Genomic DNA, 27,840 nt, shown 5'->3' with positions numbered 1-27,840 from the left:
CAATGCCAAGGAATTGTTCAATTGGCGCTATTCAACAACTAGAAATGTGATAGAGAGAATGTTTGGGCTATTGAAGATGAGGTGGGCTATATTAAGGAAAAACTCATATTTTGACTTACAAAATCAGATTAGGATCATCAATGCTTGTTGCATATTGCACAACTTTGTAAGAGATAGGCAAAGAGATATGGATGATTTACTTTTAGGCCAAGTTGATCAAGTAATATTTGTTGAATCTCATGATGTTCAAAGTAAAGTGAGTATGATTACCAATGTGCAATCATCAAATCAATGGAGTAACTTCAGGGACACCAAAGCTAACCAAATGTTTGATGATTACCAAGCGAGACGTGGACAATGTATGATATTTTTTTAAAAGATTTCTTTTTTTGCAAATATTGTGTTGCTCCTCAATAACTCTACTAAACTTTGTAACTTTTTTATTTGTAGGATATGGAGAAGGGTAAGAAGTCAGGCTCGGGCAGGGGGTACATTTCTTGGAATGATGATATGGACAAGGCACTTCTTGACACATTTGTGGAGTATTACAACAAGGGTGACCGATGCCAAAATGGTTGGAAGTCTCATGTCTACACGACTGTGTTGGGGACTTGTTATCAAATGCTATGAGTTAAGAACAAGGCAACACAAAAATTGTTAAACGTTAAAGTCCTTCGTCCTTCGAAGCATTATTCCCCTTGGGATATAATGATTTTCAGACGAAGGTTATGAAGGACATACCTTCATCAACATAACAAATAATGAAGAAGGATTCATATAAAGTATAAGAGATAACATAAACAATTAAATATTATTATCAACTCATTTCTATTTTATTATTATGGAAAAATAGAAACGATATCAAATTATAAATGTACCTTCGGCTTGAGGAAAGGTAAAAGTACAAGCGTGACGCAAAAGCAAATGCCAAGTCAGCGTGAACAGTACAGGAGCACTGTTCATCTATTTATAGGCACGAGACGCAGCCCATGTAAAATTACACCCATGCCCTTTACATTTGCTAATGACTCTATAGTAACCCATCGAGGTCTGAATAGCCTTTTCCTTTTAAGTCGGTTCCTTTTTCTGCTAACATGCCGAAGCTCCCCTGCGCATAGCTTCGGTCCTGCGCCAACCTTCGTATTCTTTGTGCTTGCTTTCACGTTATGGTTCTGATCCGAGTCTGAAGGTACCTGTTTGTGTATTATACTCCAGAAACATTGTCAAATCATGTTTTTGATGACCTTCGGAAGCCGAAGGCCCCCAACAGTAGCCCCTCGCAATATTAATTTGTTAGAATGATAAATTTAGATTGCGATATGGACGAAGGCCCTAAGCCGAAGGTCCAAAAAAACACCTTCCCTTTGCTAGAATACCAACAATCAATGACAAGCGGGGCCCTCCGGCATGCAATGTACTAGGTGTATAAATAAGAGCGCACCCCGAGCTCATTTGGCACGCTTTTTGCCATCTGCTCTGCCTGCTCAATTTTTAGCTCTGTGCCTACCAACGCCTGCTTGGTTTTTTAGATTTTCTAAGCTTCAGTTTCAAGAGCACATTTTCACCATTTCCGAGGAAAAGATGTCTCAAGATAAGAAAGCTGTTGCTGAAACGAAGCTGAGCGAGGAGGAGAAGCTCTCTGAGGAGAAGAATGCTGACTTCATTGAATCAATTGCAAAGACAAATACTGAAAAGATTACGAAGGAAATTCTAGAAGGCTTATCTGAAGATACCGGTGACAGCGACAGTTATGATGCGGAGAGCGGGGGCGAGGACTCCAAAGATCGACCATGGCGACCAAGTCATACGGTTTTCGGAAAATCAACTATTAAACAGAGCCATCTTGATAACATGAGAGGAAGGTATTTTCGGGACATATCTATCGTGCGGGCTGATAACGGAGACAGAACTTCTCCTGTTCCCGAAGAGAACGAAGTCGTGATCTTCCGAAGCTTTTTCAAAGCTGGGCTTCGGTTCCCCTTGAACAGATTTGTGGTTGAAGTTTTAAAGATATATCAGATTTACCTTCACCACCTTACCCCCGAAGCAATCATCAGAATGAGAATTTTTGTCTGGGCCGTGAGAAGTCAGGGTTTGGAGCCAAGTGCAAAAGGTTTCTACAGCATGCACGAACTTTTATATGAGACGAAGCCTTGGGGCAAAGAACAGTACCATAACAATTTTGGTTGCTATAGCTTCGTTGCTCGCTCTGGTTCAAGCTGCCCCGTGCCGACCTTTCGGAAGAGATGGCCCGGAGACTGGATGAAAGAATGGTTCTATGTGGAAAATGATTTAAAGGAACAAGAAGACATTAAAGGTATCATCATGCGCCCTATCTGGCGACGCTTTGGCCTCCAGAAACCGAAGGTAGATATTGACGAGGCAGCCGAAGAATGCCGAAGGGCCTTCAACATAGTTTGTTCTTTCATCGGGACAAGGGATTTAACCCAGGAGCACATAGCCTTCAGAGTGTGGCCACTTGTAGAGAAGTGGGAAATGCCAAAGGAGACTATCACCAAGTCTGACGAAGGTGGGTTGGTTAGGTTGAAATACACCTTTAGATATGAAGGTAAGTTTGTTGAGCCAGATGATGATTGGCTGAAATGTATCGAAGCTACAAGCGATGAACTGCTTGGGCCATATTCAAAGGTAGAAGATAACACGTTATCTGCGGCCTTCGGAAGCCGGAAGAAGAAAAGGCTAAATAGAGTTTTTGATGCTATTGGGTTCATGTACCCTGATTACCGCTACCCGCCACGGGGGCAGAAGAGAAAGAGTGCAACTTTTGGGAAGGATGCTGCTTCAGCTGCTCCAAGCGAGCCCGCGCCGAAGAGGAAAAAGGTGAAGGTTCTTACTCACCGGCCGCGATATATTGAACTGGCCGTAGTGCCCGAATTTGGTGGTGAGACCTCTTCGGCTACTGAAGCCAAAGAACCTGCGCTTACACAAAGGATTGAAGAGCCGGCTGTAAAGCCGAAGGCATCCTTGGTCAAATTAGCTAAGCTGAAGGCCGATACAATTGAAGAGATAGTGGTCGAAGGAACAAAGATATTAGAGGTTACAAGCCCTTCGGCAGAAGTGACAGTGCCGAGGGCACAAAAAGGTCATACAGCGACCCCTAAAAGAAAAAGAATGATCAACGTGCTAGATGTGCTGGAGACAATAAAGACAAGCTCTACTCCAAGGAAAACTGTCGAAGCTCCAAAGACGCAGTCTGAGACAAGACTGACCGAAGCCGAAGCTGCAAAGAGCAAGGTCGAGACCGAAGCTGGGCCTTCAGAGCCCGCCAAGAAGAAATCCTTGGAAATCGGAGAAAAAGAAACAGAAAAAGAAGCTACAGAACAAATTTTGCCTGAAAAAATCGCCACTCCTATTCCCGAAGCATCTTCCAAAGTACTTGATTATTCTGTACGACATGCTTTGGGAAAAAGGTTATCTGAAGAAGAAAAGCGAGAAGCTCAATACTATGCCCGGAAACTGAAATATCCAAAGGGGACATTGATATTCAACGGCAGCGGAGAAGAAGATTTCTTGTATTGTCTCCCTGACAGCAAGGAGATTTCTGTCTGCCGGGAGATGAGCAGAAGCTTCGGATTCCCGACTCTAGAAGACGGGCTTTCGGTGCTATCAAAAGATGAATTGGCCGATAGCTTAGCATACAATAGTTTAAAGGTACGAGAATGAGTTTTTTGTATTTTTAAAACAAAAGATTTTTATTTGCCTATGCTTAATACCGCACTCCTTTCACAGGGCCTCATTCTTAGCAACGCCCTCAGGGCGCAAAAAAGTGCCGAAGATGAAGGATGCATTATAGCTTTGAACAACCTTCGTTCCAAAGTAATTGAACTAAGGAACGAAGATCTTGAAAAAGATAAGATATTAAACTCATTGGTGAACAAAATAAAAGAAGACGAAGCTACTTCCAATGCCCAGGCTGAAGCCCAGAAATGCGAAATTGAGGATCTTCGGAAACAGCTGGCTGAAGCAAAATTAAAATGTGCTATTGCCGAAGCTGACGAGACGCTAGTGATTACTGGAAAAATTATTGGGATAAAACAGTTGTAGAACTTCGCTCTTCAAAAGAAATATGTTATGAAAAATCCATAGAATGTGTGGGAAAAATAAAAACTAGCTTCGCTAATGTTGGCGCATATTCCAGTGAAGACAACTTCGTGAGAGGCGACCCTGAGGGCCCAATTGAATGGATCAGCAGCGAAGCCGAAGCTTGTGAGGAAGTTTTGAATGGACGTGGGGACGTCTGCGCCTTCTCAGGTGCGAGGGAAATTGCAACTATCTTGGAGAAATTAGGTTGCGATCATGTGAAAGCTTTGGCTCAATCCAAAGCTGCTTTATCTATTGATGATACGAAGAACCCTTCGGCCGAAGCAAGCTTAGTTGGCGAAAAGTTCTTTACTGACATATGGGAAAATGGCGGCTGAGGGATGGCTCACGAGATAATAAAGAAGAGCGAAAAAGATACTCACGATGCTAGAGAAGCGACGAAAGCGGCTGAAAAAGTTGCAGAACTCGAAAGACGGATAGGTATTGCTTAATAGCTTTTAACTTTATCTTTTATTTTTGTGACTTCGAACTTATTTATGTTTTCTACCACAACCGAACTATCTCCTCCCCCGGAGCCCTTCGAGCCATTGACCGAAGTAGAGGCAAAAGAATCATCAGAAATTATTAGCATGACTGAAACTATTATGGATGAAGTTGTTACTCAACTACTGACCGAAGCTGCAGACAAAGTTTTGAGAGAAGAAGAATAGACATTGTAAAAAATATTGCCAAAATATTAATGTAACATTTGCTGGACTTCGCTTGTAATATTTGGTACTCATGAGTTCTTAATGTAATATGTAAATGACTTTGTAATCTATTTCTTTGCGATGCATGAAATTTTTATTGTACCTACCATTTTTGAGCCTTGGGCGGAAAAACACCTTCCCTTCTTTTCATGCTTCGAAAAGAAGAGTTTTTATGCTTCGTAAAAAATCCTCCAATCGTCGCAGAGACATTAATGCTTCGTCAATAATAAACTTTGCTCCTCGAAATCAGAGTACTTTATAAAAAATGCTTCAAACGTTTTCATAACACTGATGCTTCGTCAACAATGCACTTTTTCCTCCACTTCAGAGCTGATAAATCTGTATATCTTCAAACTTATTTTGTGCCTTAGCAAAGTCTCACTTTTTCGAAGCATTCTTCGAAGGTTAACATTGTACTCCCTTCTTGTGCCATTGATGCAACATGATGTATGATGTTATGTTATGCAAATGATGTGATGATGTTATGCTATGCAAGATGATATTTGTGCCGAAGACACACACATCCCCACAATGGAATACACAATCTCTTTGCCGTTTATTTTTTGGCTTCACCGCTTATTTTTCGGTGTATCGGCGCTGACTTTTCGCTGTAAGTTCTGCATTCCTTTAGGAACGTCTTTTGAACTTCTTCGCCTTCTATTTCGGCGGTATTCGCGTTGACTTTTCACGCTTCGCCTTATATTTCGGCGGTATTTGGCTCTGCATTCCCTTTGGAATGACTTTTGAGTAGAAAACTTACACTGCGCTCCCTTAGGAACGACTTTTTGTAGCTTCGGCAAACTTACGCTGCGTTCAGTAGAACGACTTTTTGTAGCTTCGAAGATACTTGTAACTTAGGAACGGCTTTTTGTGCCTCGACAACTTTTTTGAACTTCGTAAGTCTGTAGAGAAGATATATTTTCACTATGACAAAAACGAAGCTATTACAAGGAACTGAAAATGCCCAGAAAACTAAGTTTTCAACAACTATTCTTTAGTAAGAAAGAGAATGACAATGAATGTAAAAACTGATTCAGGGGTAGGATATCTCTTAGTAGATATGCTTCGACTCTGGCACAGTACTGTTGACTATGCGAGCTTCGGACTCCTCCCTGAAGTCTCTCTGCTGATGGGTCTGTTGACTCCCTTCTGGCTGTTGGCCGCGTGAATATGCAGGTTGTAGTGGTGGTGAAGGTGGGGGCTGTGGCCATGATGATGAAGCTGAGGTGCCCGATCTTTCGGCGAGTAGAGATAATTCCGATTTGTCGGAAGATGACCCTTGCGATCCGACTACGACGAGCAAGCCCGAGGCGCCAATGCAATCGCTGAACCAACTCCCTGTGGTTACCGACCTTGCTGATGCGAGATCGGCCTGATCACGAAGATCGTTTCCTGTGCGCAATCGAAGAACGAACAAGAAAAAGATGCGAGCAATCTAATCTATTACTCGAGGGTGGAGTTCTGAATACACGAAGACAGCGCAGATTTGCGCGTGTTCGAGAGTAGCTAAGGCTAACGTAAAACAAAACTCGGGGAATAAAGGAGACGCAGCTCCTGAATAAATAGAGAGGGGGCGCAGCCCCTAGGGGCGGCCAACCCTAGGTCGTCCATTATGGGCCGCAATTGGGCTGGTCGTCTATTCTTCCGGGCCTTCGTTCTTTAACAACATGATGTAGTTCAATTCTCTTGCACGGGCCCGAGTCACTGGCCCAGGTGGAAGGGGTGGCGCCTGGGCTGGAGAAGGTGCTGCTGGTGTAGATGTGCTCGTGTTGGTGTTGATGTCCGCATCATTCTCCCCTTCTTGAACTGAAGTCGTCCTCGACGGCAACTCCTCATCTTCTCCCGCATACGGTTTCAAATCTGCAACATTAAAACTAGTGGAAACACCAAACTCCGCAGGTAGGTCGAGGGTATAAGCATTATCATTAATCTTGGTTAGTATCTTAAAAGGACCAGCAGCACGAGGCATCAATTTAGAACGGCGCAAAGTAGGAAAACGATCCTTTCTCAAATGCAACCAAACCATATCACCAGGTTCAAAAGTAACATGTTTTCTTCCTTTACTACCAGCAACCTGATTTTTTGTATTAGTAGCAGCAATGTTCTGTTTCGTTTGTTCATGTATGGTAATCATTTGTTCAACATGTGCAGAAGCATCTACATGTGGGGCGTTCGCAGCATTAAGTGAAATCAAATCAATAGGTGCCCTAGGAATGTAACCATAAACAATCTGGAAAGGGCACATCTTTGTAGAAGAATGCGTGGCATGATTGTAAGCAAATTCAACATGAGGCAAGCAATCCTCCCAACGTCTCAAATTCTTGTCTAAAACAGCCCTAAGCATGGTAGATAAAGTTCTATTTACTACCTCAGTTTGTCCATCAGTCTGAGGGTGACAAGTAGTGCTAAACAACAATTTAGTTCCCAATTTATTCCAAAGAGATCTCCAAAAATGGCTTAGAAACTTAGCATCGCGATCAGAGACTATTGTTTTTGGAATACCATGTAAACGAATAATTTCTCTAAAGAACAATTCAGCAACAATGCTAGCATCATCAGTTTTATGACAAGGTATAAAGTGAGCCATTTTAGAGAATCTATCAACAACCACAAAAATACTATCCCTCCCCTTCTTAGTTCTAGGCAAGCCCAAAACAAAGTCCATAGAGATATCAAGCCAAGGAGAAGAAGGGACAGGCAAAGGCATATACAAACCATGGTTGTTCAACCGTGACTTAGCTTTCTGACAAGTAGTGCAGCGTGCAACAAGGCGCTCCACATCAGCGCGCATCCGAGGCCAAAAGAAGTGGGCAGCCAACACCTCATGTGTCTTGTAGACGCCAAAATGCCCCATGAGACCGCCTCCATGCGCTTCCTGTAACAACAAAAGACGAACCGAGCTAGCTGGAACACACAGCTTGTTAGCGCGAAACAGGAACCCATCCTGTATGTGAAATTTGCCCCATGGTTTCCCATTAATACAATGGCTGAAAGCATCTTTAAAAGCAGCATCGTCAACATATTGATCCTTCACAGTGTCCAAACCAAAGATTTTAAAATCTAACTGTGACAGCATGGTATAGCGACGAGACAAAGCATCAGCAATAACATTGTCCTTCCCGTTCTTGTGTTTAATAATGTAAGGAAAGGACTCAATGAATTCTACCCATTTAGCATGACGACGGTTCAGATTTGTTTGGGTACGAATATGTTTTAAAGCCTCATGATCAGAATGGATTATAAACTCACGATGCCAAAGATAGTGCTGCCATGTATGCAAAGTGCGCACTAAAGCGTAAAGCTCCTTATCATAAGTAGAATATTTCAGACTAGCACCGCTTAATTTTTCACTAAAATAAGCAACTGGTTTTCCTTCTTGTAACAAAACAGCACCTAGCCCAATACCGCTAGCATCGCATTCAAGCTCAAACACTTTATTAAAATCAGGCAATTGCAATAGGGGAGCTTGGGTTAACTTATCTTTCAAATTGCTGAACGCTACCTCCTGCGAATCACTCCAAGCAAACGGCACATCTTTCTTTGTAAGCTCATGTAGAGGCGCTGCAATGGAGCTAAAATCACGAACAAATCTGCGGTAGAAACCGGCAAGTCCAAGAAAGCTCCGAATTTGTGTGACCGTCGTCGGTGTAGGCCACTCCCGAATGGCAGCAATCTTGCTGCTATCCACCTCAATGCCCTGCGGAGTAACCACATAACCAAGAAACGAGACACGTTGCGTGCAAAATGTGCACTTTTCCATGTTACCAAACAAGCGAGCAGCACGCAAAGCGTCAAAAACAGCACGCAAATGTTCTAAATGCTCCTCTATAGACTTGCTGTAAATAAGGATATCATCGAAATAAACAACAACAAACAAACCTATGAAGGTCCGTAGAACTTCGTTCATTAAACGCATAAAGGTGCTGGGAGCATTAGTCAATCCAAATGGCATAACCAACCATTCATATAAACCAAATTTCGTTTTAAAAGCCGTTTTCCATTCATCACCGAGTTTCATTCTAATCTGATGGTAACCGCTACGCAAATCAACCTTAGAGAAAATAACGGCACCACTAAGCTCATCTAGCATATCATCAAGGCGTGGAATAGGATATCGATAACGAACTGTGATGTTATTAATAGCACGACAATCTACGCACATACGCCATGACCCATCTTTCTTTGGAACGAGTAAAACAGGAACCGAGCAAGGGCTAAGAGACTCACGAATGTAACCCTTATCAAGCAGCGTCTGCACCTGGCGCTGGATCTCTTTCGTCTCATCTGGATTTGTACGGTACGGGGCGCGGTTCGGAAGAGAAGCGCCAGGGATGAGATCGATCTGATGCTCAATGCCACGGAGGGGAGGAAGACCCGGTGGTAAGTCCGTAGGATAAACATCAGCATACTCCTGCAAAAGGTTAACAACAGCAGGGGGTATATCCAAAGACGGTGCATCATCAAGCGGAACAAGCATTCGCGAGCATACAAGTGCATAACAGGGCATATGAGCTTCATGGAGATCATCAAAATCAGCACGTGTAGCAAGTAAAACAGGAGAGTGCAACTTGATTTCAGATTTAATAGGTGCGGCTGATGTCGATTTGACTTGTTGTGCAGTTTTAGCAGCCCTAGTAAGATCATCTTTCAAAATTTGGTCAGGGGTCATTGGATGTATAATTATTTTCTGGCCTTTAAACATGAAAGAATAATGATTTGAACGACCATGATGTAAACTATCAGTATCATATTGCCAAGGTCGACCTAATAACAAAGAGCATGCTTCCATAGGAATAACATCGCAATCAGCATAATCAGAATAAGAACCCAGCGAAAAGGGGACACGTACCGAACGTGTTACCTTTATTTTACCACCATCATTAAGCCATTGAATGTGATACGGATGTGGATGTGTGCGAGTGGGCAAGGATAATTTCTCTACCAACGCTGTACTTGCCAAATTGTTGCAGCTGCCACTATCGATGATGATGCGAATCGACCGTTCGTGCACGACGCCCTTGGTATGGAATAGAGTGTGTCGCTGATTTTTTTCGGCCTGGGCAACCTGTGTGCTGAGAACACGCTGCACAACAAGACTCTCATACCTATCGGCGTCGATGGGATCAACGTGGACTTCCTCATTTTCTGCATGGTTAGTGGCAATCATAGCATGACTAGTTTCCTCAGAATCACTGGCTGAAGAGTACTCACCATTGTCACGTATAAGCAAGGTACGCTTGTTTGGGCAGTCCCGAATCATGTGCCCAAACCCTCTGCAACGATGGCACTGAATATCTCGTGTACGTCCTGTGGAAGAAGCGGCGCCTTTGGCAGGGGGCGCCACTGGCTTGGTCGTCCCTGAGCGTGATGTAGTGCTAGGCGTAGAAGGTGCAGGGCTGGAAGGAGTTGAGCTGTGTGTTGGACCCCGGCCTGCAAAAGAGTTAGTATATGTCTTTGATCGTCGCCCCTGCACTTCACGTTCAGCTTTGCAAGCATATTCAAACAATGTGGTTATATCAAAATAATCCTTATAATCAAGTATATCCTGAATTTCCCTGTTCAAACCACCACGAAAACGCGCCATAGCAGCGTCATCCGACTCAACTAAACCACAACGAAGCATACCCTTTTGTAACTCCTGGTAATAATCCTCAACAGACTGTGAACCTTGTTGAAAACGCTGCATTTTGTTAAGCAAATCACGAGCATAATAGGAAGGAACAAATCTGTGGCGCATGGCAGTTTTTAATTGGGTCCAAGTAATGACACTGTTAATGGGAAGTTTTTGTTTATACTCACGCCACCAAATTAAAGCAAAATCAGTAAATTCACTAATGGCAGCCTTCACTTGGCTATTAGCAGGAATATCATGGCATGAAAATTTTTGTTCTACCTCTAATTCCCAATCAAGATATGCAGCAGGATCATATTTACCATTAAAAGATGGAATTTTAAATTTAATCTTAGAAAATAAGTCATTAGGGGGATGACGAACCACACGACGTGCACGACCACGGCGATCTCCATCGTCCTGCTCAGTGTCACCGCCGTATTCCTGCTCCATCTTTGTGGTCAAGGCATCAAGGCGTGCCAGGATGGTGTCGAGTGTGGTGCGAGTCGCCGTTTGAGCAAGGTCAAGTTGGTTGAAACGCTCGGTCGTCGAAGTGATCGTTGAATCAAGCCGTTCATGCATCGTCCTAATGTCAGCAGCAAGTCCATCAACTTGTCCCCTTACTTCCTGCAACTGGGCATCCACCATGTCGTGTGCTCCTGCCATAGTTAGCGCAAACACCAAAACACCAAAAGGAGAAAAAACCAACGACAAAAACAGGGGTGTACTGCTCACAAAGCGCTCACACTAGTGCTGTTATCAAGTTCTTATCCGTTCTTACCAAGCCACAGTGGTGAACTGCAATCAACAGGTGGAACCGGTGAAAGATTGGATGAGCGATTGCGTGGAGAAACAGAAACCTGCTCGTCGTAGAAATATGTGGAGTTGTGGGTAGGCTGCACTCAAGTCAAGGATTAGCACGATCAAACAATAATGCAAAGTTGAATTATAGTGCAAAACACGAAACTATATTGCTGGCCACAGGTGCAAAGGATGGATGGGACAAGCAGAATGGCAGTACCGTAAATATTGTACTAGTGATGCCAAAAAGGCACTAGTAGAAATCACAGGTGATTTTGTTTTTCTTTTTTTGTATGATTTTTTTGATATTTTTCTCAGCACAAGAAGCAACAAGATAGGAGCTACACGAAGTTTCACCTAAAACAGATATCAGATGTGGTCTATAGAAAATCAGAAAGTTCTCTGAAAAGCGTGCGAGAACTTTGACGAATTTTTTTCTTTATTTTCCTGAATTTTTTTGACAATTTTGTCGAACCCCAAACAGACCGTAGGTTAGTTTGGCCGGGCTCAGAATGGTGTCAACTAGCTCCTGTAAAAATTTCAGATTTTTTGGACACCCGAGCGAAAAGTTATGCCCGGTTTAAGGAAGGTACCTCAAGTTATGTTCTAAAAACGACCGGGATGAAACAACCGTATCCTTTCTCCTTCGTTATCTTTTTTTTCTGTTTTTTTTACGTAACCGAAGGAGAAAAACAAGGAAGCGGCCGTTGACTCGGTTTGTTTTTTTTTCTATTTTTTTCGTAACCGAAGGAGAAAATCAAGGAAACGGCCGTTGACTCGGTTTGTTTTTTCTGTTTTTTTTTTGACGTAACCGAAGGAGAAAAATAAGGAAACGATGTTGACTCGGTTTGTGGCGTGATCAAACGGGAGATGGTGGCGGCGCTAGGGTTTGAATGGTGGAAGAACACAATGCAACCAGCAACAAATGACGCGAAAGCACACAAATTCAACAATGCAGATTATTGAAAGAAAGTGCGAGGCTCAAAAGGGTGCTGGGATAAGATCTAACCTGTATTTTTATGTGGTTTTGTGGACTGTAGGAAAAAAAACGCTCGATAAACTCACCGATCAACCTGGAAATCTGATACCAATTGATGAAGCTGAGGTGCCCGATCTTTCGGCGAGTAGAGATAATTCCGATTTGTCGGAAGATGACCCTTGCGATCCGACTACGACGAGCAAGCCCGAGGCGCCAATGCAATCGCTGAACCAACTCCCTGTGGTTACCGACCTTGCTGATGCGAGATCGGCCTGATCACGAAGATCGTTTCCTGTGCGCAATCGAAGAACGAACAAGAAAAAGATGCGAGCAATCTAATCTATTACTCGAGGGTGGAGTTCTGAATACACGAAGACAGCGCAGATTTGCGCGTGTTCGAGAGTAGCTAAGGCTAACGTAAAACAAAACTCGGGGAATAAAGGAGACGCAGCTCCTGAATAAATAGAGAGGGGGCGCAGCCCCTAGGGGCGGCCAACCCTAGGTCGTCCATTATGGGCCGCAATTGGGCTGGTCGTCTATTCTTCCGGGCCTTCGTTCTTTAACAACATGATGTAGTTCAATTCTCTTGCACGGGCCCGAGTCACTGGCCCAGGTGGAAGGGGTGGCGCCTGGGCTGGAGAAGGTGCTGCTGGTGTAGATGTGCTCGTGTTGGTGTTGATGTCCGCATCACATGATGCCTGTGGCTGACTAGCCGAAGCAACAAACGCTGCAGGATGGTTACCCACATACTCTGGTATGTAGGGTGAGTGATATGAAGTAGTATGCATGACCTGCTTCGGCTGGTTCTGCTGAGCTGCAGCTTCTGCTATTTCCTTCTGTTTCTGAATGGTGACATGGCACGTCCTTGTAGTATGGCCCTTGTCCTCACCACAGAATAAGCAATAAATTTTCCTGGGTTGATCCCCAAATCTTCCTCCGAAGCCCCTGGCGCCTCTGCCCCTTGGAGCTGGCGGCTGAAGATAGCTTTGTTGCTGACCCAAAGCTTGCGAGGAATATTGTGGCCTATGTTGCTGACTTCGTCTGTCGTCATTCTAGGTGGAGTGGATTGATCTGATGTGCCTTGGATGGATTCTTCCTCCGAAGCCCCTAGTCATCTCAGAGAACCTGTAGGCTTCCTCCCTTCTTTGACGAAAGTCATTATCAGCATGGATGTATTCATCCATCTTTTGAAGCAATTTCTCTAGGGTCTGAGGGGGTTTCCTGGCAAAGTATTGGGCCGTAGGTTCTAGACGAAGCCCCTTGATCATGGCCTCAATGACAATTTCATTGGGCACTGTTGGCGCTTGTGCCCTCAGACGCAAGAATCTTCGGACATACACCTGGAGGTATTCTTCGTGATCTTGCGTGCACTGGAACAAAGCTTGAGCGGTAACTGGCTTCGTCTAAAACCCTTGAAAACTGGTGATTAACATGTCCTTCAGCTTCTGCCATGATGTGATTGTTCCTGGCCGAAGAGAGGAGTACCATGTTTGCGCAACATTCTTGACTGCCATGACGAAAGATTTCGCCATGACTGCGGTATTGCATCCATATGAAGATATGGTTGCTTCGTAGCTCATCAGAAACTGCTTCGGATCTGAGTGCCACCGTACATGGGAAGCTGAGGTGGCTTGTAAGATGGGGGCCAAGGTGTAGCCTGCAGTTCTGTTGACAGAGGAGAAGCATCATGAAAAGCAAAATTTCCATGATGGGAATCATCATACCATCCATCATCATCGAACAATCCTTCTTGATGAAACTCCATGTGCTGGGGCCTTCTTTCTTTCTCATCTTGAGCAAGATGGCGTACTTCTTCAGTGGCTTCGTCAATTTGCCTCTAAAGGTCGGCTAGTCGGGCCATCTTCTCCTTCTTCCTTTGTACTTGTTGATGAAGCATCTCCATGTTCCTGATTTCTTGGTCCAACTCGTCCTCCTGGGGTGTTGGACTAGTGGCCTTCCTCTTCGGGCTTCGGGCCTCTCGAAGAGAAAGGGTCTCCTGGTTCGGATCCAGCGGCTGCAGAGCGGCAGCCCCTGTCGCTGAAGCTTTCTTCGGTGGCATGGCGAAGGTCAGTGCTTGCCGAAGGTGGTTGAAAAGAGTTCACCGGAGGTGGGCGCCAATGTTGTGGACTTGTTCTCAAATGCTATGAGTTAAGAACAAGGCAACACAAAAATTGTTAAACGTTAAAGTCCTTCGTCCTTCGAAGCATTATTCCCCTTGGGATATAATGATTTTCGGACGAAGGTTATGAAGGACATACCTTCATCAGCACAACAAATAATGAAGAAGGATTCATATAAAGTATAAGAGATAACATAAACAATTAAATATTATTATCAACTCATTTCTATTTTATTATTATGGAAAAATAGAAATGATATCAAATTATAAATGTACCTTCAGCTTGAGGAAAGGTAAAAGTACAAGCGTGACACAAAAGCAAATGCCAAGTCAGCGTGAACAGTACATGAGCACTGTTCATCTATTTATAGGCACGGGACGCATCCCATGTAAAATTATACCCATGCCCTTTACATTTGCTAATGACTCTATAGTAACCCATCGAGGTCTGAATAGCCTTTTCCTTTTAAGTCGGTTCCTTTTTCTGCTAACATGCCGAAGCTCCCCTGCGCATAGCTTCGGTCCTGCGCCAACCTTCGTATTCTTTGTGCTTGCTTTCACGTTGTGGTTCTGATCCGAGTCCGAAGGTACCTGTTTGTGTATTATACTTTAGAAACATTGTCAAATCATGTTTTTGGGGGCCTTCGGAAGCCGAAGGCCCCCAACAAGCTGCTATCAAGAATGTCCGAGAAAAGTGCAATGTGGAAATCACAAAAGACAACATCATGTCAAGGAACAAGACATTTGACAAGCACCACACTATTATCAATGGTATGCTAGAAACAAGTGGCTTTGGTTGGGATTGGAACAAGAACAAGATATCCGTCGATAGTGATTCTGTATGGGAGGCTTATGTGGCGGAAGTTTCAGTTTTCTATTGTTACACTATCATCAATGGTATGAGGATGGTTTTCTTAGTCGTTGCATAAATGATGAGTGGGAGGCTGAGAAAAAGTAGAAACAAAAACTGTGAGCATTAGATCTTACTGCCAATCTGGTTTGTACATTGTTGGTTGCTAGTGAAAAAGAGATGTGAAGGTTTTCTAGTTTTTTTACTTGCTGTGTCAGTGCCGATTGTTGCTAGGGAATGTGCCGTGGAAAATACTAGCTGGTGCTATCTGCTATGGGTTCCTTTTCTGAATCACCATTCAATGTTGGTTTAGTAAATAGAAGAAGAGGAGGGACATGATTGGCCGGTCTGATCATATGGCTGGGAGCGCACTGGAGATCAGGCTTTAGCTGCTAAGCTTCTTCGGGGCTTCAGATTGCTGCTATTTTAGATTTTGTTTGCTGCTTACAGTTTGCATGGTATCATCTAGAGCTCACCTCAAATAGTTTTTTGCAGAAAAATAAAGAAGCTAATGGATACAAACACAAGACAATCTTATACTGGGACTTGACCAGCTTGGTGTTTGGAAAAGATCATGCAAATGGTGAAGCGACAAAGACCCTAGCTGATGGTGCGAGAGATATGAGTAAGGAAGAGGGAACCGGTAAAGATCTTACTTCATCAACAACCTCAGGAAGCTTGAAGAGGCAGCGGTCTAGTGATTCCTTCACCTCAATGATGCCGGAGAAATTAGACAAGTTCACTGAAGCTATTAGGGATGAAGCACCAAAAGGGCCAACATCAAAAGAATTTTTTAGCACATTGGAGGAGATAGATGGGTTAGATGAAGACACATTTTTAGACTTGTTTGATATCTTAACAGGTGATGCACGCAAGTACGAGTCCTTATTGGCACTTCCCGTGACCCTAAGGAAGAGATGGCTGTTGAAGCAACTTAAAAAGTGAACCGAGTTGTGGTTGGGTGAATTCAACTGTTGCTGGGTGTGTTGATGTTGTTGTCTTAGTTTATGTTGGGTGAATTGAACATCACATTGAGTAGCAAGTAATGTGTTCCAATGATATGTAGACATTTGAGACAAATCTGCATTATTATTACTATTCTCGTGATGCATGCTGCTTGATAAATTGTAGGGTGAAAACTTGTCTCTAATCTATTGCACATGTATATGACTCATCAAGGCACATGTGCACACAAGAAACAGGTGTATTTTGTCGTGTACAAGTTGATGTGGTTACTTCCCTTTAAATATGTAAATTCCATATATAACTATCCAAACAGAATATTGAATTTGATTCATGGAAAAGAATTCCATTAGCATCCAAACAAAAAATTGAATTGAATCAAATTCTAAGGAATTACTTTCTTTAGTAATCTAATATCTATAATGTTATTCATGGAATGAGTTTCATTTCCAAGGAAACAAACGACCAAGGTAATTGTCTTTTGGATGACGAAGTGTATAATAAGAGAATGGAAGCAAGGACAAGGCCATATGTGATAATAGAAGGGGAATTATACAAACATGGAGTCTGTTCTCCACTCCTCAAGTGTTTATCCAGAACCGAAGGTTTATAATTAATGAAGGAGATACATGCAGGTCTATGTGGATCTCATATTGGGTCTAGGCCCTTGCTGGGAAAAGTGTTTAGACAAGGGTTTTATTGGCCGAAGGCAGCTTCGGATGCAACAGAGCTAGTTCAAAACTGCGAGAATTGTCAAAAATGTGCAAGAGATCAGAAGCAACCTTCATCTCTCACGCAACTGATATAGCTTACTTGGCCATTACAAAGATTGGGCCTGGATTTGTTAGGTCCACTTCCACCAGCATAAGGTAATTTGAAGTATGTTGTGGTGGCTGTAGAATATTTTTCTAAGTGGATTGAAGTAAAGCCTTTGGCTACAATAACTTCGACCACAATCCAAAAATTCTTCTGGCAGAATATTGTTTGTCGCTTTGGCGTGCCGAAGGCCATAAATGTGGACAATGGAATATAGTTTGATGCCGAAACGTTCAAAGATTTTTGTGACCAAATTGGCACGAAGATTCATTTTGCATCAGTAAGGCACCCAGAATCAAACGGATTGGTAGAAAGAGCAAATGACATTATTATGACAGGAATAATGAATCTAATCTTCAATCAGCCCAGGGGAAAGTGGCCAGATGAGTTGATTAAAGTGGTGTGGAGCCACAATACAACTACGTCAAGATCAACAAGATTTACACCTTTCAAACTATTGTTTGGTGACGAAACTATAACTCCAGAAGAAGCTAAAGCAGGATCAATAAGAAAAATGGCTTCGGCAGAAGACGAAGCTGATTATCACGTAGCAAAAGATACCATAGAGGGGACCAGACTCCAGGCTGTAGAGAACATCAACAAATATCAAGCCAAAACAATAAAATGGCATGACAGAAAAGTTCGATTGAAAAATATCAAGCCAGAGCATTTGGTGCTTCGGAGAGTAGCCAATCGAGACACAGTGGGAAAATTACAGCTGAAGTGGGAAGGACCTTTTCTGGTGGTATCTTCGTCGAGGCCCAGTTCTTACAGATTGAAGGATATGAATGGAAACGACATACCCAGATCTTAGAATGCGGATGAGCTTCGGCGATATTACGTGTAATTTGATGTAATCTTTTTTTCATTTTTTCTATGGCACCCTTTTCCTTTCCAAAGGGGGAGAAAGGTTTTTAATGGGGCCATAGCTTGTAATTTTTCCTTTCTTATTTAGCTCCACGAGAGCCAAATCCCTCAAAAAAGGATGTAAAATGTAAAATCTGGGCATGCACCATCGAGTGCAAAGAAAAAAAGAAAACCAGGGAGAAGCTTGAAAGTCGTCCACAAGGGGATGCAGAGCATTATGAAGCTACAAAAAGTCGTTCCTAAGGGAGCGCAGCGTAAGTTTTCTGCTCAAAAGTCGTTCCAAAGGGAATGCAGAGCCAAATACCGTCGAAATAGAAGGCGAAGAAGTTCAAAAGTTGTTCCTAAGGGGATGCAGAACTTATACCACCGAAATAGAAGGTGAAGAAGCTCAAAAGACGTTCCTAAGTGGATGCAGAGCTTAAGACTCAAAAGACGTTCCTAAGAGGATGCAAAGTCTGGGTGTGGCTTCGTGTGCGTGTGTTTGGACATTCATTTGCACATTACATCACATCATTCATTGCATTCATACACATTCATGTAGACATTCATAGGAGCATCATCATCATAACATAGAGTACAAACAGATGCTTCAGCTTTGATGACAATGCTTCGATGAGCATAAAGAAGCAAAGATACACTTCATTGCGTACGAAAAGAAGGGAAGGTGTTTTTCGCCTTCGGCTCAAAAGATACAAGTTTAGTCCACATCAAAGCAATTCATACACGGATGGAAAGGTAAAAATATATTACAAGGTATGGACAAATTTACAGAGTAATGTTTGATTCCTAAATTACAATATCTTTTACAAAGATAATTCAAATGTCTCTAAAGCTTTGTGAAGCAGCTTCATCAGTCTCCGTCAAGCTTCGGATTATTGACCTTCGGCATCGTCATCCTATACAAACAAAGCGGTATAAGGTAAAAAGTAATCTCAGGAGAAGGTAAGCAACAGGTACAAGTTTAATACCGGCTTAAGATGACTTCGAGCTTCGTCACCAGCTAAGTCCCACCCACCCTTCATCCAAATTTGTGTTATAAATCTATTCCCAATACTTTGGGCTAGGCTGGGGATATCAGCTAGGTCCGCTGGTGATAGACTGAAGTTCGACCTGTTTACAATCTTTCCGTGCGTGCAACCAGCCTTCATAAAAGCTACAGATGTGCCGCGAGAAGCCAGCAAGGCATAGAAGTCACCATGCCCAGCTATAACTTTGTCAAGCGCCTCAACTTCACTTTCAATATGTTCGAAGGTGCTTGGCAAGTCTTCAACCGAAGGTTCAAATTTTTAGAGCTGGCTCCCACTGAGTTAAAGACCTGCCTTAGCCGTTGCACGCAGCGGTTGCCGAAGTTTAAGCAAATATTCCGAAGCTCTTTTAGGGATTCTTGCATTTTTGAGTTTTTCTTTACTTCGGCTTCGAGCCTTGTATCAAAACTTTTCTTTTCTTGTTCGAAGTTTTCTGATTTTCGGAGGAGTTCATCGTTTAATCTAGCAACTTTGGCTTGGGCTTCTGCCAATGAACCCTCCATTGTCTGAAGAAGGAAGTCTTTCTTTTCTAGAGAAGCTTCATGATCTTTGATTTTATTTTCCAAGCCCTCAATTATAACCTCAATTTTCTTATCTTCAAGGTCTTGTTGCATTCTCAGGGCTTTGCTTAGCAGCATACTCTGTGCAAAATAGCCTTCATCAGAAATCTGTGCTTCATCACAAAAGATTAAAAAGCTGAGGAAAAAACTTTACCTTAAAATTAGAATAGAATAAGCTGCCGACAATATGTTGTCGTCGGTAGCTGCTAATGTCAGCTTCAAGCTTCGGAAAACCAACACTCTTCAATAGAGTGCTGATAATCTTTGCCCCATTGCGATCTCGAATACATCCTAAGGCTTCTTCATTAATTCCACTAAAGAGCATAGCTCCTGGCTGGTAGCCACATGATATAGCATACTCCTGTAGCTCCTCTTTCTCGGCCTTGGATAATCCTTGACCAACTAGATTTTGGATGCTAAAGCCTTTTTCTTCTGAAGCTGCTTCAGCAATTTCTTTCCCTTTCTCAGGCACTACGGCCATAACTTCTTCTATAGCCACAGCAGTCTCCTCTACGGCTATATCTAAGAGCATTTTATCAATAGCAGATAATGTACTCTCCAGATTGGTAGCTTCAGCGGCCGCAGCTTCGGCAGAAGTATTTGCTTTGGCAGCTGGTGTCATCTTTGATGCTGAAGCCGGCGGTGGCGTTTCCTCAATAGCTTGCATAACAAAAACAATTCTTCACTTTTTAGGCCCAACCGCCTTTTTCGTTGCCGAAGGCTCGTCCTTCTTCTGTAAAAGCTTCGTTAGATGCGGCCCTAGAGGACTTAGCAGCTTGATAGGTAAGGATTCAGTCATTACCTTTAAAATTTCTTCTACTTCGGTAGCAGAAGGCATTGAAGGAGCTTGCTCTTCTATCTCAGCCATCTTCGGCTCTGGAGTTGCAGTCTTTCTCTTATTCAAAGCCGCCACCTTCAGTTTAGGACTGGATTCTCTCTTTTTCAGAGCTTTTTCGTCCTCTTTCACCATCCTAGCAGCCTGTCTGCTCAGCACACTGACAACCCTTTTTTCTCTTTGTCCCTTCGGCACCCTTGTTTAGTCGTTCATAATCAGGGTATTCAAAGTTTAAAGCGTTGATTACCTGATTCAACCTTCGTTTTGGTCGGGTGCCGAAGGCTGCAGTCATTATTTGATCTTCTTTTTTGGTATAATTGCCTAAAATTTCATTGCACATAGTCTCAATCATCTCCAGCCATTCCTGGCAAGGCTCTTTAAACTGTTTCTCAAACTTGAAGCGATAGGGTAATTGAGCAAGTTCATTCTTCTTCTTTGTTCCTTTAAGCTTCGGCATACTCCATTCACTCAACGTTGGAGATACCCTGTTGGCCAAGTATTCTTGAACTAGATCTCTAGTGCTGATCTGTTCAGCCACCACCCTGAATTCTGATACAGACATTTGGCATGCCGACCCTGCCTTCATGTTGCACAAAGGTCTGGTCATTCCGAAGCTCAAGGCCAGCGGGCACATGGCCATCGTCATCAGTTTTCCTCTTTTCTTCTCATCAGCCTTAATATAAAACCACTCACTCTTCCAGCCAGTTGGCCACTTGGTGCGATAGCTAAGGACCGGAGCCTTTGTATCCTTGCGATACGCGAAGTTATAACAACCAAAATTTTCATGTAGCCCGTCTTCTCTGGCCTTTGTTTGGTAATGCAGCTCATGCACTCGGCAGAAAGCTTCAGCATTTGGGTCCATCCCTTGGATTCGAAGGGCCCAGATGAAAATGCTGAGCCTAACAATGGCGTTAGGGGTCAGCTGATGAAGAAAAATCTCAAAATTATCCAAAACTTCTCAAATCATCTCGTTCAAGGGAAACCGTAATACTGCCCTGAAAAAGCTTTTGAAAACCACTACTTCGTCGTCCTTCGGCTTTGGAGTGGTTTCTTCTACGGCAAAATGAATAAGCTTCTTTTCAGCTTCTCCGAAGTAACCCAGCTTCATCATCATTGGCACGTCGGCTTCAGACACGGTAGATTTTTCAAAATCCAAGTGGCTGGGTTTTGATGGGATCAGAATACTATGGTCTTCCTCTTCTTCATCAACATTTTCTTCCTCAATATCAGCTTGTTCAGCTTCGGCAGTAGGTGCACCTTCGTCAATGGCTCCCTCCGTCACAACTAATCCCGATTGTCTCATGACTTCAGAGATCGGAGCTGTCTTGGTGGTTTCGGTCTCCTCTCCTTCATGGGTTACCCTCGCAGTCGAGCGTACTCTGGCCATCTGATGATGAATTTTTTGTAGTTTTTACGAAGCTGATGTTTTTTTACAGTTTTTGACGAAGCTCTCTTTTTTGCCGAAGCTAATTCAAAATGATGGTTCGCTCGAGAATGCAGTGAAAAAGCTTCGGCTATGGTTAAAATTTTCAACAACACAACAGTGTAATGGCAATGAATGTTGTGGTAACTTCACACCTACCCGTCTGTTTATATAGTGCCGCAGGTGGGAAGGTGAATCGCCAAATCGCCTGCACCCGCTGAACAGTTACCCACACCCGCTGAACGGTGGGCCACTCGGCGCCTGGGAAGAGAAACATCAAACCGTTCGTACCCGCTACGTGGTGGGCCACTCGCGCTTGAAATATTTTAATCGTTTCTCGGCAACGAGCTCATGGAAGGTGTTTTTCGGACCTTCGGTATTCCGAAGCCTTGGAGATTTTTCATGGATCAAGCTCGTTATGAAAAACAATCTAGCACCATGAAGGGGCTACTGTTGGGGGTGTGCTTCGTCGCCGAAGGTCCTTTAAGCAGAAACACCTTCGGAAGATCAGCACATAAGCAAATACAGCGCGAAGGCACACGCCGAAGCTACGATCCAGGGAGCTTTGACATAGCGACATGTCTTGAGACGAAGGGCTGCACCGACTTAAAGAGGAAAAGACCGATCAGTCCATGATGATTTGTGTCATGATTGTAACTAGTCATCAAGGACATAAATGTAATTCTGACCAGGCTGTGTCCCGTGCCTATAAATAGGTGAACAATTCCCCCGTACTGTTCACGCTGACTTGTACTCGATCATGCGTCACGCTTGTACTTTCGCCTTCTGTCAAGCCGAAGGTACAAATGTAATTCAATATTGTTCATGTTTATTTATGACGACATAATAGATATATATGAATATATGAGTAATGTCATATGATTATTCATGTTGTCTCTCATATTTCATATGCTTCTTCCTTCATTGACATATACTACAATGATGAAGATACATCCTTCATGACCTTCGTCTAAAGATTATTATATCCTAAAGGAGATAATGCTTCAAAGGACGAAGGACATTAACCATTAACATTTTGTGTTGCCTTGTTCTTAACTCATAGCATTTGAGAACAAGTCCCCAACAATCACAATCCACCCCCCTTAGAAGATCGACGTCCTCGTCGGTCGACCCCAATCTTGGAACCTCCCCTCTTAGCCACGTATGTGTGTCTAGTGTCGTCATATGCCATGCCATGTGACCACTTCGGGCCAACATACGCCATGCGCCATATACCCGAACCCCTAACCCACACACGCCCGTGAAACCGCAAGGGTCGGCTCTGATACCACTTGTAACACCCCATCCAATCCCTGGACCGACAGTACTTACTCCAGGCAGTTCTTTAGGATCATATATTGTCCCCATAGACCAACACGGGTCTTTTGTGCACACTTTGTCCTCACTCATGCGCACCCAAGAAAACTTCCCAGTCGGTCACCCATCCCAAATTGCTCCAAGCCAAGCACACTTAACTTGGAGGTTCTTTCGAGATAGTCTTTCAAAAAAGAAGATGCACCTTATTGGTATGGATACTCTATAAATTCTATTAAGCCTTAGGCCATAATATCACCATCCCAGGGGCCAGGATATCACAGACCCAATAGGTCACCCTAGTTTGGTCATCTTTACACCTTGTTTACCACTAAACTTTTAGGGTAGTCTCTGCTATTGCTATATGTGGTTTTGGGTATTAAGATAATTATTATTCATGATCATGCTTTATTATTGTTGTTCTGTTCTGTTCATGATAAGACTATTGTGTTAATTGAAACATGGAGCTTAAATTGAGATAAACATGCCACCACAAGGGTGGAATGGGACACCCTTGGCTAAGTAATTAGGAAAGCTAGTGGAGGTATACCTTACCCGAAAGGGGCAAGGGCGGCAGGGGAGTTGTCGGTGTAGGGAGGTTCTCAGGTTGATTGTGCTGCGATGACTTTTCAGACGGGGGATTCCTATATCGCTCTCCTCAGAAACCGTAGCGGGTTTTTTTTGAAGCTAGTGGAACTTTGTAAAGGCCTCGTAGTGTTACCCTGCCTCATCTCCTCGGTAGAGATGAATGGGACTTCTAGACCCCTTGGCAACTGGGTAACATGACTTGTTGGTAAAGGGTACAACCTCTGCAGAGTGTAAAACTGGTATACTAGCTGTGCTCGCGGTCATGAGCAGCTCAGGACTCTCGTATGATTAACTTATGAAATTAAACTCAATTTGTCATTTGCATCACATTGTGGTTTTATTATTAATTTTGATCTATTATTACTCTGGTTTGGTATATACTTACATTTAGTAATTGCTAATAAAATTTGACCAACTTATTAAAAGCAATGCTCAGCTTTAACCATCATTTGTTGATTAGCCTTACACTACACATGAGCTCACAGCTTTGGTGAGTTCATGCACATCATTCCCCACAACTTTTTGAGCTATGATATTTTGTGAGCTCCCCTTGTGAAATATAAACCCCCCACAGGTGAAGAGCAGGTAGCCCAGGAGGAGGACTACTACGAGGAGTACGAGAAAGTCTAGGTGGCGTCCCCAATCACCTTAATGACGCCAAGGAATAATATTAGTTCGCTTTATTGTGATCATTTATTTTTGTAAGATACTGCCGCTATGTAATAATATTTGTGACATTTATCTCTATACACTTGGTCATTATATGTGTTGTTTTTCTTTGGCACACATATGAGACGTACCCGGCTTTACCCCTTAAATCCGGGTGTGACAATACCCCTTCGGCCCGTCTGTTTTGCTAAAGAGACCTTGGCCTTAGTTGAAAATAACCCGCAGTTCACTTCAGTTCAACAGAAAATACAATAAGGTCCTGAAATTTATGAATTGGACCCTGTGCTCTCGGGTAATTATGTGCGCAGTCTAGAGCTATTAGGAAAATTCAGAATTAAATCAGAAAATGGTTTCTAGTATAAAAATAATTCTAGAAACTTGTTTAACTCATAAGTAAATCATTTTAACTTCTTTTTGACCCATTCTAGTTGCATTAATCTCATATTAATATTGTTTATCATCTAGTAACCCTGTATTACCATGAAACCTATGGTTAAAATCTTGTACCTCCTTTGTTCTATAATAGATACCTAAACTTTAGGAAAATCATAACTTTATAACTGTAACTCCGAATTCAATGGTTCTTGAACCTAGGATCTAGTTACAACACGTAGATCATTATTATGTAGGTTGTCCTTATGTTTGGTGTGATGTTAATTTTGCCTATACCATGTGTTTTTCTGTTGCTACGAATAGCAACGAGGTTACGAGTCACTTGAAGAGCAAGTTGGTGCCTAGGGATCTCGAGTCTAAGGCAAGTTGTGCCCTTGATCACTTTTCTCTTTACCCAACAATGTTCCTATTAATCATTGTGACATGCTTAGGTTAATTTGATGGGATCTAATAGGCTTCCCTAGCATTGTTTATCCCACACCTTGCAGACAAAAGAACTATTGGGTAGTTTGGCTATTGCTCTACTTGGTTTTGGGAAATTAATGTTACATTATGATCATGTTCTAGTTATGCTGTTGTTTTAATTATTGTTCATGGCAAGATCATTGTGTTAATTGGAACATGGAGCTTAACTTGAGATATCCGTGCTACAAGGGTGGAATGGAACGCCCTTGGCTGATTAATTAGGAAAGCTAGTGGAGGACTACCTTACCCGAAAGGGGCAAGGGCTGTAGAGGAGCTGCGTATAGGGAGGTTCTTGGGTCAATCATACTGTGATGGCTTTTTGGATGAGGGATTCCTGTATTGCCCTTCTCAGAAATCGTAGCGGGTTTTCTGAAGCTAGTGGAACTATGTAAAGGCCTCTTAGTGGATGCCTAGCCATTCACCTTGGAAGTGTCTAAGGTCCTTGCAAACCCTGGCTAGACAGGATACATGACTTGTGGGTAAAGGGCGCAACCTCTGTAGAGTGTAAAACTGGCATACCAGCCATGCTCACGGTCAAGAGCGATTTAGGACTCTCGCATGATTAAATTATGGAATTAAACTTAATTTGTCATTTGCATCTACTTATGCTTAGTAACTGCTCATAAAATTTTGACCAACTCTAAAAGCAATGCTCAGTTTTAACCATCTTCTTTGGTAAGCCTTACACTTCACATGAGCTCCCACTTTGGTGAGTTCAAGCACATTATTCCCCACAACTTGTTGAGTGATGAACGTATGTGAGCTCATCCTTGCTGTACTCACATCCCCCAGGTCAAGAACAGGTACCACATGATGAGATGCATGAAGGATGCTGTGATGAGTTTGTGAGTGGTCTAGGCCATCGTCTCCCATTCAACTTTAGTTGTTGGATCGTTGTCTTCGTGTGATGTAACTATTTAACTATTTTGTATAGAACTACATTATATATTAAATATGTGACATTCGTTTCTGTACCATGTGTCATCATATGTGTGAGAATTGATCCTAGCACACTTGGTGATGATTCACGCCCGGGTTTGGTGCCCCTAAAACCCGAGTGTGATAGAAGTGGTATCAGAGCAATGTTGATTGTCGGACATAATCTAGGTAGAACTCAACAAAACCCTTACCTACTTACCTTTACTCTAATTCTTTCTAAACATACCTTAATCTTTTCTTATCTATTGCTGCTTTACTTTGATTACTCTTACCTTTTCACTTCCAAAAGACAAAAGTGGATTTCACACTTTGAAATCATGTACCTAAAGTGACCTTTAGGAATAGGAGACCTAATCTTAGGAACAAAAACAAAATTATTTTTGTAAGTATCTATACGCTTGAATGTTTGTTCTTATGATAACTGTTTGATTTGGTTCTTTGATTGAGTGTGATGAGTTGTGGAGTAACGTCCACAATTGCATCTACATATACATCTAGGCATAAAAAATGTTTATAAAATAACTAGACAACCTAGATTATTTCCCATTAAAATATATCTAGTGTCACATAGCTATCTTATGTTAATAGATTCTATCTTATCTTTGGAGATTCATCTCATAAGCATAGTTATCCCAACATAGACATAAAACGACAGATCAAAGCCCTGCCTAAGATCCTTCAGTTTATGACCATCTACTAGTCTATCTATTCTGCCTACTAAATTATTCCCTTTGCAAAACTATCTTACCCTATGTCTCTAACCCAGATGGTTAATACCAGGAGGGGAGGAGGTGTTGATCTACCCGCATGAATTTGTCAAAGAAGGGCTGTAGCTAATCCGGAACCAGAAATGAATCCCCCACCAAATCCCCCGCCTGTTGATGACATGGCTGCTGCTCAAATGCGACTACTACATCAAATGGACAACACAATGACAGAAATGCAAGCACAGATCCATCAAGAACGATAGGAAACGAGGCAGGAACGCCAAGAAATGCGCTAGGAACGGTAGGAACAACAACAACTACCACCTCCACCACCACCAGCTTCGCCCAGGGATAAGCACTGGGAGTTTATGAGTTATATGCCACCTACATTCTCTAACTCCTTGGACCCACTACAAGCTGACGACTAGTTAAAGTCCATGGAAAAGATGCTCAATATAGCTTAGTGCACCGATAGGGAGAAAGTGTTATATGCATTGGGTCGCCTCACCGGCCCCGCTGCGGATTGGTGGGATGCATACTGCGCTGCTCACGCTGCTGCTAACACCATATCCTAGGTAGAATTCTCCACTCAGTTCAGGAATTACCATATTCTTGCCGGCCTTATGAAGATTAAGAAGAAGGAGTTTCTATCCCTCAAACAAGGAGGCATGTCAGTAAGTAAATACAGAGACAAATTCATCCAACTGTCTTGATATGCTCCTAGGGAAGTTGATGACGATGAGAAAAGACAGGAGCTATTTTTGGAGGGCTTGATCGGGCCACTACAATACCAACTAAGGTCGCACACATTCCTGTCCTTCCAAAGACCATTAGACAAAGCTATCGCTCTGGAGCACAAGAGAGTTGAGCTTGGATAGAAGAGAAAGGCCACTATCCAGGGACAGGCTGGAAGTAGTACTCGTCCCCGTTATAGTACACCTCAAGGCACACCAGCTCGTGGCAGCTTCGGGCAACAAACTCAACAGACCCAAACTGCTCCTCTTCAAGCAAGCACTCCAGCTGGACCTGTTGCCCCTAATACAACCACAAACAGGTCATGCTTCAAGTGTGGACAGGCTAGACATTATGCCAACTACTGTCCCAA

Source organism: Zea mays, chromosome 1, assembly GCF_902167145.1.
Source record: "Zea mays cultivar B73 chromosome 1, Zm-B73-REFERENCE-NAM-5.0, whole genome shotgun sequence".
Classification (NCBI taxonomy): Eukaryota; Viridiplantae; Streptophyta; class Magnoliopsida; order Poales; family Poaceae; genus Zea; species Zea mays.
Note: the sequence above shows the minus strand (reverse complement) of the source record.